The following is a 20,333-nucleotide window of genomic DNA, read 5'->3' as shown; positions in this document are numbered from 1 at the left end:
TCTCTGGCCAATTTAAATATTTTGAAATTAAGCCATACACATCTAAATAATCCATGAATCAAAGAAGATATCACAAGAAAAGAAAATATTTTGACCTGCTGATAAAACCACAACATATCCAAATTTGTGAGATTCAGCTAAAGAAGTATTTACAGTAAAATTTATGGTCTTAAATGCTTATATGAGGAAAGAAGAAGGCCTAAATCAATTACCTAAGCCTCCATCTTAAGCAACTAGGAAGAATAAATTATACCTATTATAAATAAAAAGAAATGATAAAGAGTGTAATAAAAAGTAGTGAATAATAGTTTTCAGTAATAATAATCAGTGAACTAAAAAGTAGACAAACAATAGAGAAAATCAACAAAGCCAAAAGTTTTCTTTGGAAAGAGTAATAAAACAGACCTCTAGCTAGACTAATCAAGAAAAAAAGAAAACACAAATTACAAATATCAGGAAGGAAATGTAAGACACCACCGTAGACTCTATAGTCATTAAAAGACAGATAAAAGACTATCTAATAACCTCATGTCAATAAATTAGAAAATTTTTAATTGACAAATTCTTTAAAAGGCACATAAAAATCACAAAATAAAAAGTATAGGATATGAATAACTCTCTGCTAAAGAAATTAAATTTGTAATTAAAAGTCTTTGCCACAGGAAACTCCAGGTCCACATGACCTCATTTATGAATTCTACCAAACATTTAAGGAAGAAATAATACCAACATTATACAAACTTTTTCAGAAAATAGTGGAGGAGAGAACACTTTTTAACTCATTTTATGAGTCCTGCATAACTCCAGAAAGGGTTAGGGTTAAGGACATTGCAAGGAAGGAGTTACAGACCGATATCCTTCCTGTGCCTATATGCAAAATTTCTTAACTAAATTAACGTAATATTTTAAAAGGATGTAATACATTATTACCAAGTAGAGTTTATCTCAGCTATGTAACATTAGAAAGATTGCAAGATACTAGGCCAATATACAAAAATCAATTGCATTCATGTAAAAGAACAACAAACCGTTGGAAAATAAAATGAAAAACTCAATATCACTTACCTTAGCATCAAAAAATTGAAATACTTAGGGACAAAGACAATGACAGATATTTAAAACCTCTATGTAGAAAGCTACAAAATCCTGTTGAGAAATATTAAAGATCTGAATAAATAGATATTTCATGTTCAAGAATGGGAAGATTCAACATTGTTAAGATGTCAGTTAATCTATGGAAATATCACAATAACCATCCCAGTAGTCCTTTGGGCGGGGAGAGTATAAATTGACAAGCTGATTCTAAAATTTACGTGGAAATGCAAAGCTCCTAGAAGAGTCAAATAATCTTGAAAAAGTACATAGTTGAATGACATATCACCTGATTTCAAATCTTTTATAAAGCTACAGTAATCAAGACAATGTGGTATGGAACTTCCCTGGTCGTCCAGTGGTTAAGAATTTGTCTTACAATTCAGGGGACATGGATTCCATCTCTGGTCGGGCATCTAAGATCCCACATGCCACAGGGCAACTAAGACCACGCACCGCGACTACTGAGCCGGCACTCTCTGGAGCTCACGGACTGTAACTAGAGAAACCCATGCACCGCAACAAAGAGCCGGCGCGCCACAACAAAATATCCCGCATGCCGCAATGAAGAGCCCACATGCTGCAACTAAGACCCAGTGTAGCCAAATAAATAAATAAATATTAAAAAAAAATACAACATGGTGTAAGAATAGAAAAATAGATCAGTGGAACAGATAGGGAATAGAGAAATAGATCCAAACATATATGGCCAATGAAGTTTTCATATCCAAGCTAAGGCAATTCAATGGGGAAAGAAAAAAATCTTCATTTTTAAGGTGCCAAAATAACTGGGTATTTATATGGGGAAAAAATGAATCCTGATACTACCTTACAACATAGCCCAAAATTAGTTCACTGCAGATCATAGACCTAAATTTAAAAGCTAAACCTATATAGCTTCTAGGAAAAAAAATAGAATATCATCCCTAATTTGAGAAAGGCAAAAATTTCTTAGAAAAGACACAGAAAGCAGTAGCCATAAAAGAAAATTTAATAAGTTGGATCTTATAAAAATTAACCATTGAAGATACCATTTAAAAAGTCAATAGGAAAGCCACATGCTGGAAGAAAAATGCATAAAATTGTACACTTTGGAAAACTGTTCGTTTGAGAACTTTAGGAAATCTCTCCTGGTGCCCCCTCCAACCCTGTCTGCCTTACAGACCCTCAGAGTGAGCTTTTTAAAAGGGAAACCTGACTGTGTAACTTCCCTACTTAACACATTTCAGTGGACTCCGTTGCCCTTAAGATAAAAGTTCAAATTAATAGGCTTAGAGAGTCCTTGACGATTAGGCCTCTGCTTACCTCTCCAGTCCCTTCTCAGGCTTTTTTTTTTTTTACTGTCACTCCTATATCCCTCAGCCCTTGTCGCAGTAATGCTGCATAGAAAACCATCCCCACATTCAGTGGCTTGAACCCTCCCTCCATCATTTACTCTCATGGATCTGAAGGTCAGCTGGAGCAATTCTGCTTCCGGCTGTGGCAGCTGGGGTGGGTGATCTAGACTGGGCTTGGCTGAGTGGCTCTACCTTTAGATGCAGTTCTGTGGATTGGCCTGAAGGCCATGCTGCATGTGTTTTTTCATCCTCCTTGGACCAGCAGAGCAGTTGGGGCATGTTCTTCTTATGGCAGTGGCAGAAACTCATGCAGGTGAGTGGAACACCCAATGCCTAAGACCTAGGCTCTTAAGATTAGCACTGTGAAAAAAAAAAAAAAAGATTGGCACTCTGACACATCTACCAATTTCACGGCCAAGTCAAAGTCAACACAGAAAGAAGTACTCTTCATCCTACCCAGGGCAAGGTTGAGCCAGCAGAGAGTGAAGTACTGGGACCAGTAGTTCAGACAAATAGAAGCACTTTCAGCACCCCTCCACGGTAACACATGCTCCTTTTCCTGCCCTCAGACATCCCATTCTTTATAGACTGCCAACCTCTCACCCACTCTTGACTCCTCCTTGCTCCTCCCTGAGTCCAGGCCAGGCCAGGCACCCCTGCTGTGTTACCCTGTACTTCCCTCTCATGGCTCTTACTACACAGCACTTGGCTGTTCACTTGTCTGTAAACCAAACCCTTTATCCCCTTCAAAGGTGTAGATCTTGTCCTTGATATATGACCTAGGGATGGGGAAAGTTTGTTCCTGTGTATGATCTGTAGTTCCTGGAAACAGAACACTGGGCGTTTCATGTGTTGGGCCTGAAACATTTGGAAGGTTTGGCATACATTTTTCTTTGGGTTACAGACAGAAACTAAGCATAATGAATTCCTGCTGCTTTTGTTTGCCCACATCTCTTTGGCCTTTAAAAAATAATAGCAGCTGGCCTTTGGGGAATAACTCCTGTGACACTGTACACAGACAGGCTTCCCCTGTGTCCTCTGTCCCCGTGGTCAAGGTTGAACTAATCGAATGTTCTCACCCAACAGGTGAGGAGCCTGATGGGAAAATAATTTGAAAAGCCCTTTCTCCAAGACAGTTCTTTGATGTACTGCCCATTTCCCAGAGCTGCGGGATTCCTGCTCTCCAGATTCCCAGAGCTACTGGGGTTTCTACTCCTGAAGAAGTTCTTATGTTTAGCTTTTCCTGGGATTCTCTAGGCTATCATAAGTCCTTTCAATAAATGCTAACATTTCATTTTAATTAAATTAGCCAGAGTCAACTTCTATTACCTATTATTTAAAAAATATATATAGTAGATGTTTCAACAAGATGCTCAAAACTTCAGACCCTATTGTATATCTTCTCTCTTCTTCTGGTTCACCAGGAAGTGGGTAGGGAGCTTGCCAGTTCTTATTTAGGGTTAATTGACCTTTGAGCTCTTGTAAAGCTCATTCTGAAAGGCAAATCTCTGGATAATTTAAGGCTGTCAGCAGCTGGGAATCTCTATGTGTAGGCATCTTTGCTTTGCCAAGGAGAGAAAGAAACTTCCTGTGGCAGCTGGAGTAATAAGTGGCTACTGTGTACCAAGTCCTGCACATTAAAAATCTACCCCCATAATTGTACTTGCAGAGCAGGTCTTTTGAGTATTCTTAGAGCTTTGAGGAAGGAGATAGTCACTAGAAATTACTAGGGTTGGTGAGCCAGAAGATGGCCTGGGAGCCATCGTGTTGCATATTCAGATAAATCCCTCTGGTGAGGAGCCTCTCAGTGTTTCATTGACTCATCTATCACCTATCTATCTATCTATATCTATCTATCTATCTATCTATCTATCTATCTATCTATCTATCTATCTATCATCTATCGATAGACTTGACCGAACTTTCATGGGCCCTGGGCATTTTCACATTTTCCATAAGCTAGACAGTATGTAACATGGTAGTTAGCCCAGCTTGCTGAAGAGAAGGTCTGAGGCACACTTCATCATGGGCTAAGCCTCACTTTGTGCTGAAGCTCCCACTTGCTGGGTGACACCGGAGAACAAAAGCATCCACCCATTAGTTCCTGCATGTCATGCCTGTAAAGCAAAATTATGGAATCCTGTTCTAATTTGGGACAGAGGACACCTCTAGTTTATTCTTAATTGTCCTTCTATGCAAATTTGTCTTTTCCTTTCTAATTTGTCATGTGAGAAAAGTTAAATTAGCCTGAACATGTGGGAACAAACTCTACTTTTGAATTCTTCACTTCCTTCCCTTAGGCATTTAATCAGTTCTGTTTTTTGGAGAAGATTTGTTTGGCAAGTCGAAGAGAAGATAACAAGACTGGGGGATGGGGGAGGTAGGTTTTTAAAGGTAGAAGTACAGAAGGTGCTTAGGATGGAAAGCACATTCTCTACAGCTATATTTTACCATAATTGAAGATTTAAAGCAAGGTGGATTTGATTTGAATCATGAGGCTGCAATTAAATTTATTTTTCTTAGAAGCACACTCTTAGTACATGATATAGTCTTAATGCTTGCTCTTCACAACTAACTTGGAGAAAGCTTCATATTTCACTATGAATATATTTCTTTATAAAGAGTATGTTTCATTAATGGAAAGATTTTTGAGAGGCAACAAGGTATAATAGGAAAAGCATTAGGTTTTTAGAAGACCTGGATTCTTGTTCCTCTCCCTGGTTCTTACCTGCTGGGGTGACTTCACATAGGTCCCTTACCTCTCTGAGCCACAATTTTATCTTTCATAAAAGAATAACCTCGGCTTCACCCTGCCTAACCTACAGGGCTGCTGAGCTCAATGAAGGGAAGGTGCTTGGTAAATGGCAGCTACTCATAGGCTTTGCAGGATGGGTTAATTAGGAGCAGGGCCTACCATTCCCAGCAGCCACTGACCAACTTAGCTTGGACAGGGTTCAGGGAACTGGACTAGTGTGGAACGTGGTAAGGACCACAGCCATAAGTTCATCTGGGAAGGGCTTCCTGACTCCACAGCTCTGATGTATGTCACTATGTACATAATGGGAGGGTAAGCTGGCATTGCTTTTGGGATGCAGTTTGGCACATTCTTTTTTTTTTTTTTTTTTTTTTGCTGTACGCGGGCTTCTCACTGCTGTGGCCTCTCCCGTTGAGGAGCACAGGCTCCAGATGCGCAGGCTCAGCGGCAATGGCTCACGGGCCCAGGCGCTCCGCGGCATGTGGGATCTTCCCAGACTGGGGCACGAACCTGTGTCCCCTGCATCGGCAGGCGGGCTCTCAACCACTGCGCCACCAGGGAAGCCCTGGCACATTCTTTATTAAAATTAATATAATTGCACTTACACTTCTAGGAATCTATCCTGCTGAGATATCTGCACAAGTGCATAAGAAATAACCATAGTTGTTATTGACTATTACTGATTGCCAGGTTCTAGGTTCTATATAGGTATTAATTCATTTAATCCTCACAACAACCCTCTGAAGTTATTAACCCCATTTTTTTTAGGTAGGAAACTGAGGCACAGAGAAGTGAAGTAAACTTCCCTGGGTCACAGAACTGGCAGATGGCCATCTTAGTCTTGATCTTGAGCTGCTGTAACAGAATACCATAGACTGGATAGCTTATTAACAACAGAAATTTATTTCTCACAGCTCTGGAGTCTGAAGCCTAATATCAAGGTGCCAGCATGGTTGAGTTCTGATGAGAGCTCTCTCTCTCTGATTCATAGATGGCTACCTTCTGGCTGTGTCCTCAGATGGTGGAAGGGGCAACAGAGTGGTCTGTTAGGGCACTAACCTCATTCAGGAAGGCTCCACCCTTATGACCTAGTCACCTCTCGTAGGCCTCATCTCCAAATTCTATCACACTGGAGATTAGGCTTCATCATATGAATTTTGGAGGACACAAACATTCAGTCTGCAACAATGGCTCACCTGAGATTTGAAGCTGAGCAGTCTAACTCCAGACATTATATGTTCAGACACTATGCAGGTATGAATCCAAGTTTTGTAGAGTCTGAAGCTCATACAATTTTAGAGCATCTCTTTTAAAAAAAATTTACAAGTCAGGCACAAAAATGAATATTTATCTACAATGAGAAAAAACTTACAAAAATTATGCATTCTAAAAAGGTGACAAATAACAAAAGCATCAGAAAATTCAGAAAAGTAGCATCATATTTTTATTAATTTGAGTATGATGCACTCTTACTATGCTTTCTTTCCTACCTTTTATTTATTTATTTATTTATTTTTTTTTTGCGGTACGCGGGCCTCTCACTGTTGTGGCCTCTCCTGTCGTGGAGCACAGGCTCCGGACGCACAGGCTCAGCGGCCATGGCTCACGGGCCCAGCCGCTCCGCGGCATGTGGGATCTTCCCGAACCGGGGCACGAACCCGTGTCCCCTGCATCGGCAGGCGGACTCTCAACCACTGCCCCACCAGGGAAGCCCCTACCTTTTATTTTTAGCTACATATTCTTTGATCACTCCTTATTCATATGATGACAATTTTGAAATTTTTTTAATAAAGAGAATAAGAAGATAATTCACTTGTTCCTATAGCATGGTAAATTGAAACTTGTTTTTTTTATTGTTATTGATAGCTTTGATGCATAAAACATGCTGCTTCCCACAGACATCCTCACTGTTTGCAGTACTTGTACACATTTGGGCCCTACAAAGACAGCAGTTTTAATATATTCTATTCTCTATGATTCTCATCAAAAAGAAAAAAAAAACATGGTACATTTATAGGAGTCTATATATGCTGCATTATCAGGTATGTTTCTAACAGACTTTGGTGAGAAACAAAACCATTTTCATACCTCTGATGACTGGAAGAATTTTCTACAGACTAGCTTCTGGCTCTGTGCATTTCAGACCATTTCCCTTCCACTCCCTACATAACTCTGTCCTGTTATCCTCACACATGTTTTTACTGAATAATGATCTATGGCCCTGTACCTTTGTATCTTGACCCCTGTGAGTTGGCACTGTGGGTAGTTGGAGTATTTCTGGAAGCTATTCTTACACTGTGCAGCTAGCAACTACTTACACACACCCCACTAAATGTAGCCCCTGGAAGGAGTCTGGGTAACGAGGGACCAGAAGCACATTTGCCACGTATAACTATATGAGAAGAATGCTCAGCACAGCTTCATTTTAATGGTGAAAAATCAAGTGAACCTAATTGGCCATCAGTACAGGTCTGGTCGGAATATGAGCTGTCCCTATAATAGAATCCTTTGCAGGTCTTAGGATAAATGAACTAGATGTCAGGATGTGATGAGGGAAGGTGTCATTCACCTCATGGCAAAGTAGAAAACACAAACTGCAGGACAGCATAGTATAATCCTGTTTGTATATCTTCAAAAATTGGTATATTTGTAAATGGACAGACACATTTTGGAAGCATGTGAAAGAAACTGTAAGGAGTGACAGCCTCTGGGGAGTCTAAACTGAGAACTGAGGGGGTAAGGAGGAAAATTTTTAATTTTCACCTTATGGTTTTCTGTTCTGTTTAAATTATTTGACTTTGAGTCTATGTTATACACATAGATGTATGAACCCCAGATGACAGAACCCCAACTCAAAAGATTAAGGGAAAAGGGGAAATGTGTTAATTCATACAACCGTGGCTAAGGACACCAGGCAGTGCTGGATCCAGTGCACGAAATGTGTCGGCAGGAACCTGACTTTCTGCATCTCTTGGTTCATATTTCTTGCTCTTTGGCTTTATCCCGAGGCAGGCTCTCCCTTTGTAATGGCCAATGGCCTCCAGCCACTCCAGATTTGCCCTTTTCTCAGCTCAGCAATCCCAGTGAGAAGAAAGAGAGTTCCTCTGTCCTAAAGGTTCCAATGAAAGTCTGGAGTTGACTCTCCTTGAATCAGTTCTGTGCACATGTCCACCCCTGAACCATTCACTGAGGCTAGAAAGAAGAACTAGGCTGAACGCACCTTCCAGATATGAAGGTGGGTCAGTTTCACCCAAACCACGTGGGCTGAGCGTTGTGGGAGGAAGGAGAAGGGATTCTACCAAGGAAAATTGAGGTGCTGTTATCTAAAGACAAAAAAAGGACACGGACAGGCAAGAGCAGCCATCTACCACATATGCATTCCATTTACAATTTCAATGGGAGAGAATTTCCAAAAGAAACAGTGTGGATAGTCAGGGGGATATCTCAGAGCAAGTGAAATCTCTAACTCCTTTGCTAGTAAAGCAAAATAGAAATTATTGAAGACAACAATTGAACACAGAGTAGAGAAAATTCCTTTTTGCTATCTTTCCAAAATAAGTTAAAGTTGCATGTCTTTGCTGGAAGAATTAGGCTGGTTGAATAATTAGTGGTTAACGTTGAGCTGAATTAAATAAATTATAGTATATCCATATGATGGGAAATATGCAGCCATTAAAATGATGTAGTGGATGAATATTGATATGGAAAAATTCCCTACAGTGACTGTGTGGGAAAATGCACGTTGCAAAACAATATTAACGACACAATCTCACACTTTTAAAAAATGTGCCTATATGTATGTAGAGTAGAGAGATTCGAAACTCAAAACTAGTGTCTCTTGACAGGCTTTTCTGGGTTTATATGTTACGAATGGCTTTTATTTTATTCTCTTTCCATATTTGTATTTTCTGAGCTTTTTCCAATATTTATTATATATTTATTAAACATAATTTAAATTTTTATCAAAGTTATTGCCTACTTTAAAAAGTCAAACAGTCCTTTGAAGCTTAGGATAAAGCTTCCGCTTCTTCACCCAAGTCCTCATTTCCAGAGGCAACCACTTTTTACCCTTTTAGACGCTGCTTCTAGCACTTCTATTTTTCTACATCACTTGTTAGTATTGCTATTCTTGCCTTTCCAGATTTATATATCATATGTTGACTTCCTAATAAGAAAGACGAAGATTCAACCTGATATAGCACTCTCACCCGTATGGCTTAAATCATCACTTTTACTAAATTCATATTTGTTGTTTTCACGATTGGGACCATGTAAATATTGTTCACTGCTGAGCCAAGTAGTGTATTTACATTTCATTTCCTAAATACCCATTCTTTTTACAGATTTTTAACTTGATCCTGAAAACCCTACAAATAAGTGAAAAGCTGTTAAATGAATGGAAAAAAATGCCATTAATTTTAATGGGGAAAATATTGATGCATCCCCAGGTGCCCAAACATTTTTCACAGGTAGAAAAATAAATCAATTGAACAATAAAAACAAGTTTAAATAAATAATACACGATAACTTGACAGTAAATACAGTTTGTGTGTGTGTGTATACATATATTGTATACACATTATGCATATATAATGTGATGTAATGAAGGCTTATTTTACTCACCAAAGGAAGAAGAGTAGACTTAAGTGCATGACGGTTGCAAGAGTCATTCTCTGGAAGGTATGTTCTTGCTGTACCGTTTTCTTCACCAAACTTTTTGGGCTTATGAATACCTTTCACTCAAGCTGCGCTTAAAGTTGGAGTACCGGTATGCTCCTAGAACTAAATGAAAGCTAAAGATGAGAGTGCTTGGAAACACAAGGAGAGAGCATGCACCCTTAATAGACTGAAGTGTTGTAGAAGGTCTTTCTTGTTTGGCAGTCCTTGCATAACAAAGCATTTGAGGCTCATTCAAACATAGTAAGTATCTCACATTGGTCCAATACACTAGTCTCTGACTGGAAACTGTTGAATCAATTGGCAAGTGTGTCACTGCCTAAAATTATACTGTCAAACTATCACTTCTTATGGCATATATATTTAGTGTGCTTCTGGGTAAGATTTTGTTGTCTCAAAAGCAAAAATAAAATGAAAGGCAGAAAATTCTTGTCTGAAAAGTGCTATAATATGTGAAGAGATATTATGGAGAAAAAATTTTAATAATTCTTATAGGAGATTATTGTATGATGTTTTATTTTTACTGGACTTAACTGCTTTTAAAAACTGTTTGGTGTTCTTCAAATTTCTGGTGAAACCTCTGTACAACTATGGAATGTCTCTTCGCACAGTCAACCATGTCGGATAATCTACTACTTTCATTTTTTACTCTGAGAGTCCCTCTGCCTGGACACCGCCCTTCTCCTACTCTGTTCTGAATTGGTTTTCCTCTTCAGCTGTTTCCTGGTCTTCTCTCTTCCATCCTCCTGAAAATTCCCTTTCTCCACTGTCTTACGCTGCAATGGATGACTTGCTGATTCCACTCGTCTTTCTCAGTTTACTCCCTCATTTTGATGGAGCACATCTTTCAGTAACTTCTTTCAGAAGGTACATAAGAGGTAAAATCTTTAAGACCCTGCATTTCTGAAAATGTCTCTATTCTATACTCATTCCTGATTGATAATTTGGCGGGTTACAGAATTCAAATTGGCAATCATTTTCCTTCTGAAGTTTGAAAGCACTGTTCTGTAGTCTTCTAGTTGAATGCCATCCTGATCTCTATTTCTCCTTGACAGCTTTTGCGATCTTCTTTATTTCTGGTGATACGAAATTTTGGATTGCCAGGCTTTGATGTGAGAATTCCTCCATTATGCTAGGTTCTTTGAAGGCCTCTTCAATCTGGAAGCTTACTTACTTCAGTCCTAGGAAATGTTCTATTACTTGTTCCTCCCCTCCATTTTCTCTCTTGATTATTTGGACTTGGACCATCAGACAGACCATATCATTCTCTTTCATTTTCCAACTCTGTTCTTGTGTTTGAGTTTCTAGGGTATGTCCTCGACTGTATCACCTCATTTATCAAGTGCATTTTTATTTCTGCTCTCACATTTTTAATTTCCAGGTGTTTTTTTCTTGTTCGTCTTCTCTTTTTATGAGCCTTTGTCCTTGTTTTATAGTTGTAAAATCTTCTCATTATGGCTACTAATTACAAGTTTGGGGGAAGTGTTATTTTGCCTCTAGCTTTGAATTAATTAATTTTCCTTCCTTCCTCCTTCCCTTTCTTCCATTTTCTTCCCTTCTTTCTTTCCTTCCTTCCGACCTTCCTTCCTCCCGTCCTCTCTCTCCCCTCCCCCACCCCTGTCTTCCTCCCTTCCTTTCTTTTCTTTTCTTTTCGATTGTTGTTTTAGTCTCTGTCTTCCAGAAATCTGTCCCTTAATATCTGATGGACATCTAGGAGAGAGGCTCGGAACTGCTGATTAGAAGTTCTCTGCTTGTCAGTGTGACTTGCCGGCTGCTGGACTTCACTATAGGCAGATTTGGTAAGACCTGGCTATCTCACTGGGACTCCTCCTGTGCATTATGTTTTCATTTAAGGAAAAAACATTATTTTAATAGGGAAAGACAATTACTCTCCACTTAAATCAAACCTCACCTCATTAAGACAAAATGGCTTCAAGAGCACATACGTCCGAGCACTACAAGCTTTCTGATTACTCACAAGAAAATGTCCAGTAAGCATGACCAACTTCTGGAGCTCTGGGCTCTAAAAAACAATGAAAATACATTCCCTGAGGACATCATATCCCTGTCAACTCTGAAGTTGCCTCATATATTACCATGGCTACAACTTTCTACTCTGAAACTATTATGCCTGCTGAAAGCTAGGTGGTTTTCCCTTTGTGAATTAAAAGTATGATTAATAAGCCTGATTTTTTGGCCACCATGATTCAGCACTTACTAGGTGCCAGGCTTTGTGTCAGAGGCTCCTAACACAATATTTCATACCTACACAATCCAAGGGATGTCGTTGACTTTGTGGCCTTATGGTGGCCCCCTGGACTTGTGTAGTGCACAACCTGAGCAGCAATACATGACTTAAATCCTCCCAACAATTCTACAAGAGAGTTGTTGTCCGGATAATTTGACAGATGATGAAACTGTGGTTCAGAGAGGCTAAGAATTTGCTGAAGTTCCCTAGCTGTCAAGTTTTGGAGCTAAGATTCTAGTCCCCAAACTACCTGATTCTGAAGCCAGTGCTCTTCCCAGGATTCTATTTTCACTGTGGCAGGGGGTCAGGATGGGGTGGGATGGAGAGGCTGGGGGGTGTACGACCACATCAGCCATTCTCATCAGGTGCTGCCTTGCCCCAGAAGTCGCCCCCTGGTCTGGACCTCGGGGTGCCTTGCCGTGGTAGGGAGGTCCTTCAGAAAGTCTTCATCTTTTAAACTCCGGCTCCAAGATGACTGTCCTGCTCAATATGTGTCTTCTCTCCATGATGCCTGAGGCTGAGACAGGCATATGTTCACGCAGGGCCCTCGCTCCCCTTTGCAGTCAGACCAATAGAGGGGTTCTGTGTCTTGAAGGAGTGAGTCCCTTCAAGAAGACTCAGAAGGCTCAGTATGATGTTGTCAAGAGGGTCAGGGAGGTGGGACAGAGAGTCATGCTTGGGCTGGGGACAGCATCTAGGAAGGAACTTGGTTGCAGTCACGGCTGTAATGGTGCAATTTCTCTCTCAAGTCCTCCAAGCCACGAACAGTAAAGTAGCTGCCCTGTTACAGAGCCTCTCCCTTGGGGGTGGGGGGGAGGTTGAGGGATCTCCTGTGCATGACCGAGTATGCTTGGGCATCTGTGTGTATGCGTGTGGTGTTTACAATACTTGTGCACATACAGAAGTCCGAAGATAGATAGAGCTTTGAATAACTGTGATGGGGATTAAAATCCATGAGCCCCAACTTTTATATGAATGGGATGCATGCGTGTGCGTGCATACACACAAACACACATGCACACACACAGCCTTACATACCCATGTGTCTTTGCACACGAGGTTTGTTTTGCCCCCTATCCCCAATCCAGGCAGATTTGAAGGTTTTCATTTTTCTTTCTGTTTCTGTTGACCTGTTCTCAAGCTTCTGGGTAGTAACAAACACTTATGTTCTTACAATAGCAAGATAACTGCTAGTTATGTTCTTCCTACTCCAAGCCAGACACTGTGCTCAGTCCCTTACATGCATTATCTCATGACCCTTCCCAGGAACCCTAGGTATAATAGGTATTATACCTAAGTTACAGATAAGGAAATTGAGACTCAGAGAGAAGTAATGTTTCTAACCAGCTGAACACACATCCAAACCCAGGTCTGATTCCAAATATGGGCTCATTCCAATGGCTGAACTAATTCAACAAATATGTTTTGAGCACCTACTGTGTGCCAGGCACTGTACAGCCAGGATCTTACAAGAGGGGCCTGATTCGTGGGGATACAGCAATGAATGAAATAGAAAAAAATCCCTGACCTCACAAAGCTTATATTCTGTAAGGGAAACAGATAAACAAGTTAAATAGTAAAGTGTATCAAGTGTAAATAATAATCAGGGATAAGGAGGAAAAAAATAAAACAGGGAAAGGGAATAGCAACAGTTTGGAGTGGCTGAAACTTCAGATACAGTGACCAGGGAGAGTCTCACGGAGAAGGTGACATTTGCGTAAAGACCCAAAGGAAGTGAGGGAGCAAGCAAGCCATGCAGTTATCTAAGGGAAAAGTATTCTAGGCAGAGGAAACAGCCAGTGCAAAGGTCCACGGGGGCATGTAAGCTGCATTTAAAGAATATTGAGAAAACCAGCAAAGATAGAGCAGAGGCCATCTAAGGGAGAGCAGTGAATATCATGTTTCTTTCAGTGATGAAATAAAAACCTGTATTATCATTGCAGTACCTCTGACAAAGCATTTCCACCACATTCCACCTTTCTCTACACTCCACATGGCGTCTACGCTCTGGCGTCTTTCACTAAAGTCTACAGAGATTGGAGGCTGGGTTTTGTCCCCAGAAAAGGTGGGAGGGAACCTCTCGATTTCCACTGATATCCACTTCAGCTGAAGGAAACTGCAGGGTTAGTGAGTGGAGGGAAGGCCAAGTGGGGGACAGGAAAACCTCAACCCTCTCACTGCAATGGTGTTGCCCTCAAGTAACTTGGCAGTCAGCCCAGCAGCAGCCTTGCAGGTCCCTGCACAATTATACCTCTGTAGCCCTGCCTTTCTCTTCTTTGTTGGAGCCAAAAGAGAAGCTCTGTATAGTTCTTAAGACCACGTATTTAGCTGACCTGCTCTGGCCTAAGTGACATTTTATGAGGAATTAATCTAACGGCTGATCACCCTTCACACGCTGACAGTGGTTAATGTGTCCCAGGGAGACCTCACTGCGGAGCCAGCCTCTCCATGCTTGGCAGGGCCTGGGCCTGGGCTGGAGACACGGCTCCAGATGTGAGCTGAGTCTGGGGGTCTTGGAGGTCATACGGAAATCAGAGCCAACCCAAAGGAAATCAGACACAGAGAACAAAACAAATTGAATTTTTTGAGGAAATTGCTTTTTGCCTCTCACGTCTAGCTCCCTTGAATTTGGAGGAACTCTGTATGAGTTAGTTACTGGCAATCAACTCAGTATTTTCCATCCATTAATCAATACATATTCAATACTAAAGAATCCAGTTTGGGGATGGCTGGTGGCACTGGATAGCCACGGTTCCAGAAGGTGTGCCGTGCCTCTACCTTCTGGGAGTTCCTTCCTCTAAGCTGCCTCTGTGGCACCTTGTGACTCCCATCTCCCTTCATAGGGGTATTGGTCACCTCGCCTATGGACAGACATCCATACTCTAAGCATCAACCTATGAGGTGGTCTCAGGCCCAGCAAGGTCAAGGATGACTAGCCAGATTGTTTCACTGGGAGAATTTGGTGTCAAAGCCTGGAGATAAAGGGACAAAGAGAGGCAGAGACAGAGTAGCTGAGGCTTGATTAGAGGAGGTAGCAGGAACTGGTTACAGCATGTGCTGGACTTTGGAGGGCCTCCCTCTTTCTTCCACTGTTCTCTCTCCATTTCTCTCTAATCCTTTTTGCCAACTTTTCTTCCTCCCATCTCCAAACTCTGCTTACCTTAATGTATTCATACATTCCAGTGACAAAAGGGAAGAAAAGGAAAGAGGTCTGCTCCCAAATTATGTAATCTCTGGACTTGCATCACTCTAGTTGGAAACTGCAGCAGAAGAAAAGAGCTCTCTCCTGGAGCCCATATATAAAATCCCAGGGAAGGCCCCTGATTGGTCTGTGTGGGTCACATGCCCCTCTCACTTGGCAAATTACCATGGCCAGCGGGGTGGGTTATTTGATTAGTCTGGCTTAGGCCACATGCCTAGACCAGCAGCCAGGCAGGCAGCCCCCATGAATCACAAGAAATGGAAGATGGGCACAATTAAAAGACCTCACCACTGTAGTTACCAGAAGAAAAGGATGGGTGATGATGGCCATACACAGACCTACATGTCGGCTGTCCATGTCTGATAATCCACCCTGTTCTAGGCACCTGTGGGAAAGGTATTATAGATACAGTCTTCCCCTGTATTGGAAAAGATGACACACTCAACAGAGAAAACTATTAGCACTTATAAAACAACTGGAGAATTGGGATTCCTGAGAGTCAAGGGTATTGTCTAGTCATTAACTTGGCTCCATATCACTTGCCCCATCTGATTCAAAAGCACCTCACTCAGTGCTGTGAGGAAAGCCTGTGGGAGGAAGGTCAAGACCGCTTCTCTATCGCCCCTAAGCAAATTCTTAGGCTTTGGTCTCCTGACAATTTGAGAAAAAGAGGTAGATGGGGTAGAGGGAAAATGGTGCAGAGATGTCACTGTCCTCACCCAAAGCCATCCAGGAAAGTTCAAGTGACCTAGACCAGCAGTCCCCAACCTTTTTGGCACCAGGGACTGGTTTTGTGGAAGACAATTTCTCCACAGACGGGGGTGCGGGGAGGATGATTCAGACGGTAATGCAAGCGATGGGGAGTGATGGGGAGTGGCAGATGAAGCTTCGCTCGCTAGCTCACCCACCACTCACCTCCTGCTGTGAGGCCCAGTTCCTAACAGGCTGCGGACTGGCCCGGGGGTTGGGGACCCCTGACCTAGATGACTCTGGACCAATGGAAGATTGTCTGCCAGGATAGCCTTACCGGGGTGGGAGATAGGGTATGAGGAAATGCTTCCAAGAACATGGGCTCAGGGGTCAAACAAACCAGGATCTTGTACAAGGGGGGTGAAGTGGAGGTTCCCTCATTAGCGCAGACCACTAACTGTGGGCCCAACTCCTAGAAAGAAGGGCTGAACTGAGGATGGGAGGGGAGGGACATGGCTGCAGCTTTATGGATGGGGGAGAAGAAGGCAGGAGAGGTGCAGGGCATGAAGAGTAGTCTGGCAAGCTCCACCCTTGGAGTCACAGTTGAAAAAACTTATAGATACACCTCAGAGGCTGTCAGGAATGAAGGCCTAGGGCCAAATGACAAAAGGAAGAGCTGGATTATGAGGAAGAAGATGGAGCTCTGTCTAGAATACCTTAATAGGAGAATAATGGAAAATAATAGACATCTCTGACTCAAGTGAGCGCCTCTGGACTAAGTGACACTCAACTGATAGAAGACAACGGTACTTGGATATTATTAGGAGGAAGGACCACGTTATCAGGTCCAGGAAGAAATGGAGGAGCCCTTTGGAAGTGGGAGAATTGAAGGCCAAGAAGCCTGGAGAGGTCCACACATGGGCCTGCAGACCAGAAGAGGCTTTGACCTGGAAACTTAAAACAAGAACTTTTACAGAACATCTTTTATGTGCCAAGTTTTGTACCTTCAATTAGTTACTCAGTGTAAGTGCATGCCTCCTGTACACCCCAGGAGTAAGGTCACGGGGCAGTGGTGGGAAGGAGGAGGCCAGGCGGGCCTGGGTACCAGGGTTCAGTGAGCAGGCAGATGAGGACCTGTCCTGAGAAGGCAGGAAGGTGGTTGGAGGGGGGGACCATGCATGAACTTAGGCTCCAAACCTCATTGAAGTGAAGAACCATTGGCCTTCACTTATAAAACACAAAATTAAATAAAAAATTATTAAGAATTTCAAGACAGAGGCTGAATAGCATTCAGCCCCAAGTATGGCCCTTCTAAGTATGGATTTCTGTGTATCTGGTGCAGGCCTGGGAAGCTGGCCCCACTCAAGCACAGCAGAGGTGAGAATTTTAGTGCCTTAGAAGCTGGCCCCAGAATTCTTGGGGAATGAATTGTATTTGAGTTGGAGGCAATAACCCAGGGGCATGGGTGTTGGCAAGAACCCAGGTGACAGAGGACAAAGCTAAACTGTTCTGAGTGAGTTCAGGAGAACAATTGTTCCTTTATTTCAGAGAGGAGCAGGGAGAGGCGTGCCCGTGAGAAAGTGTGAGGCTGGTGACCACGTGAATGCGTAGGGAAGACTGGTGGAGACAGGTCCCTGGTGGGATGGTGGTTGGGGGACCTTTAAAGTGCTGGGATGTGTAACGTTGAATTTGAAGTTCTTTACAAGTATGTGGTTACAACTCCTTTCCATCTCTCCCCTCCAGCTTACCCTGATTGGGGAAAATCTTCTGTACCCACAAATGCTTAGGAGGAGTGGTGTGGGGGTGTGTGTGTGTGTGTGTGTGTTTGCGTGTGTGTACATGGGTAGGTTGAGGAGGGAGTTGAGTTTCACATCAGATTCAAAGACCAGAGTAGGAAGAAACAGAAGCGAGAGTCTTGAGAATATAACTCCCCCAATGCTGGGAATCTGAGAAATGCTAGGGAGGGCTTTGAACTTCCATGAAATGTTGAAGCAGGAGAGGGGGCATCCAGGCCAGTCCTATACAGATCTCCAGGGGCTGTACGACATGTGGGCCAAACAAATCTTCATGGTCTAGGATCAAAGTAATTCTGAACTTCTAAGTAGTGGTGGTGTTGGTGATGATGATGATGATGATGATGATGATAATGATGATGGTGATGGTGGTGGTGATGGTGGTAATGATGATGAAGGCGATGATGATGATGGTGGTGGTAATGGTGACGGTGGTGGTGGTGATAATGATGGTGATGACGATGATGAGGGTGATGATGATTAGATCAAACACTGTTCAATATTATTCTCATACTATCCCATCAAAAAGGGACTCTTTATCCCTCTTTTTTTTTGTGTGTAATTTATTTTATTTATTTATTTTTGGCTGTGTTGGGTCTTCATTGCTGCGCACGGACTTTCTCTAGTTGCGGTGAGCGGGGGCTACTCTTTGAGGCGATGCGCAGGCTTCTCATTGTGGTGGCTTCTCTTGTTCCAGTGCACGGGCTCTAGGCACGCGGGCTTCAGTAGTTGTGGCACGTGGGCTCAGTAGTTGTGGCACACAAGCTTAGTTGCTCCGCAGCATGTGGGATCTTCCCGGACCAGGGCTCGAACCCGTGTCCCCTGCATTGGCAGGCGGATTCTTAACCACTGCACCAGCAGGGAAGCCCTATCCCTCTTTTTAAAAAATTTTTAAAATTTATTTATTTATATATATATTCTTTATTTTTGGCTGTGTTGGGTCTTCGTTGCTGCACGCAGGCTTTCTCTAGTTGCAGAGAGCAGGGGGCTACTCTTCGTTGCAGTGCACGGGCTTCTCATTACAGTGACTTCTCATGTTGCAGCACGGGCTCTAGGCACACAGGCTTCAGTAGTTGTGGCTCATGGGCTCTAGAGCGCAGGCTCAGTAGTTGTGGCGCACGGGCTTAGTTGCTCTGTGGCATGTGGGATCTTCCCGGACCAGGGCTCAAATCCGTGTCCCCTGCATTGACAGGTGGATACTTAACCACTGCACCACCAGGAAAGCCCTATCCCTCTTTTACAAATGAAGGTACTGAGGCACAGAGAGGTTAGGTAACTTGTCCAAAGTCACATATCCAGTAAGTAAGACAAAATCTATTCTGACGGACCTTGGCAGGGGTTGGGGAGAGGTAATTCTGTTCCTGTAGTTTGCCTGCCAGGATGGTCTGTAGGCAGGTCCACCAATACTGCTGTGTACTTCAAAATCCAGGGGTGCCATTCTTATTTCAGTTTATGTCAGTGCCCCCTGCAGGTGTGCAGTGCACAGCCTGAGTGGCTATAGCAGTAAAGAATTTCCTTGATATCTCAATGAGGAAGTGAGCACAGTATAGCTACTGACTCATTCAACAACAAACATGGATGGAGACCAACTACTGGCTAGAAACTGTGCTGGGCCCTAAGGATCCAGACTAGGTGGTACGGTTGCTGGGAGAGATGGGCATATGAGGCTGTGTTTGTATAACTGTCCATGTGAGGGGCATAGAGAGAAGGGAGCATCTCATTCTGTCTGGAGAGGGTGGCCAGAGAAGGCGGCCATACTTGTACTGAGACTTAAAGGATGAGGAGTTTACCAAATGGACCAAGAGTGATGGGAGGGCCCATTCCTGGCCAAAGAAATAGCACAAACAAAGGCAAAGAACTGTTGGTTCATGCCCAGCCTAAGGGGAAAGCAGTTGAGATATTTTAGTTTGCAGTGAGGGATAGAGTAGTTTATGTACATGGTTGAATAGGTACGTGGGAATTTGGATCCTGAAACGCTTTTCATGTTATGCTAAGAGGTGAGATCTCCATAATAAAGAGGTGTGTGGTGAGGCAAGCCCTTCCATCCCCATCCTCTAAGATTAGGATTGTGACACTGGAAGTAATGAGAAGGGACATGGAGAGCCTCTTATCATAGCCCTGAGGGCAGAGTCGCTGAATCATAAATTTACCATGTGTCTACTTAATAAAGGGCCCAGATTTACTAGGTCCTTTGATGAATTAGCAAATGCCTACTGGGCGGGTAGATAACGTCACAGAATGAAGTTGGTAGGTGTCGGAGCTACTGTGGAGTGGTGGGGACTCTGGTGGACTGATGCCTTCACACCCACCTAAAGGGGACAGCTGTTACTCAGTTCCAGTCAGCTGTTGCCTTGAAGGAATGTAGGCCCGGTTTTGCCAGAGCTTCTGATTTTTCAGGAGAGGCCAGAAATCCAGATTTTTAGGTACATTTTTCTGTACCTAAAATTAGAACAACTAATTCAAATACCATATAGGTGAAACAAAACACAAACATGAGCAGGATTTAGCTAGCCACCTAGCTCCCCTATCGTCCCATTCA

At 42.7% G+C, this 20,333-nt stretch overlaps 1 long non-coding RNA gene across 1 annotated transcript in view; it reads right to left on the bottom strand.

Moving 5' to 3' along the window:
- The window catches only part of LOC109552267 (uncharacterized), a 76,911-nt gene that overhangs the window by 32,150 nt on the left and 24,428 nt on the right, over positions 1–20,333 (bottom strand). The window contains exons 6-8 of the long non-coding RNA XR_004527601.2: positions 9,808–9,966; positions 6,381–6,490; positions 2,622–2,789 (exon numbers count right to left, since the gene is read on the bottom strand). This is a non-coding gene — a long non-coding RNA (uncharacterized lncRNA). The remainder of the gene's footprint in view (positions 1–2,621; positions 2,790–6,380; positions 6,491–9,807; positions 9,967–20,333) is intronic.

The sequence above is a fragment of the Tursiops truncatus genome, chromosome 8 (genome assembly GCF_011762595.2).
Source record: "Tursiops truncatus isolate mTurTru1 chromosome 8, mTurTru1.mat.Y, whole genome shotgun sequence".
In the NCBI taxonomy this organism is placed as follows: domain Eukaryota; kingdom Metazoa; phylum Chordata; class Mammalia; order Artiodactyla; family Delphinidae; genus Tursiops; species Tursiops truncatus.
Note: the sequence above shows the minus strand (reverse complement) of the source record. Positions and strands in the feature narration are given on the sequence as shown.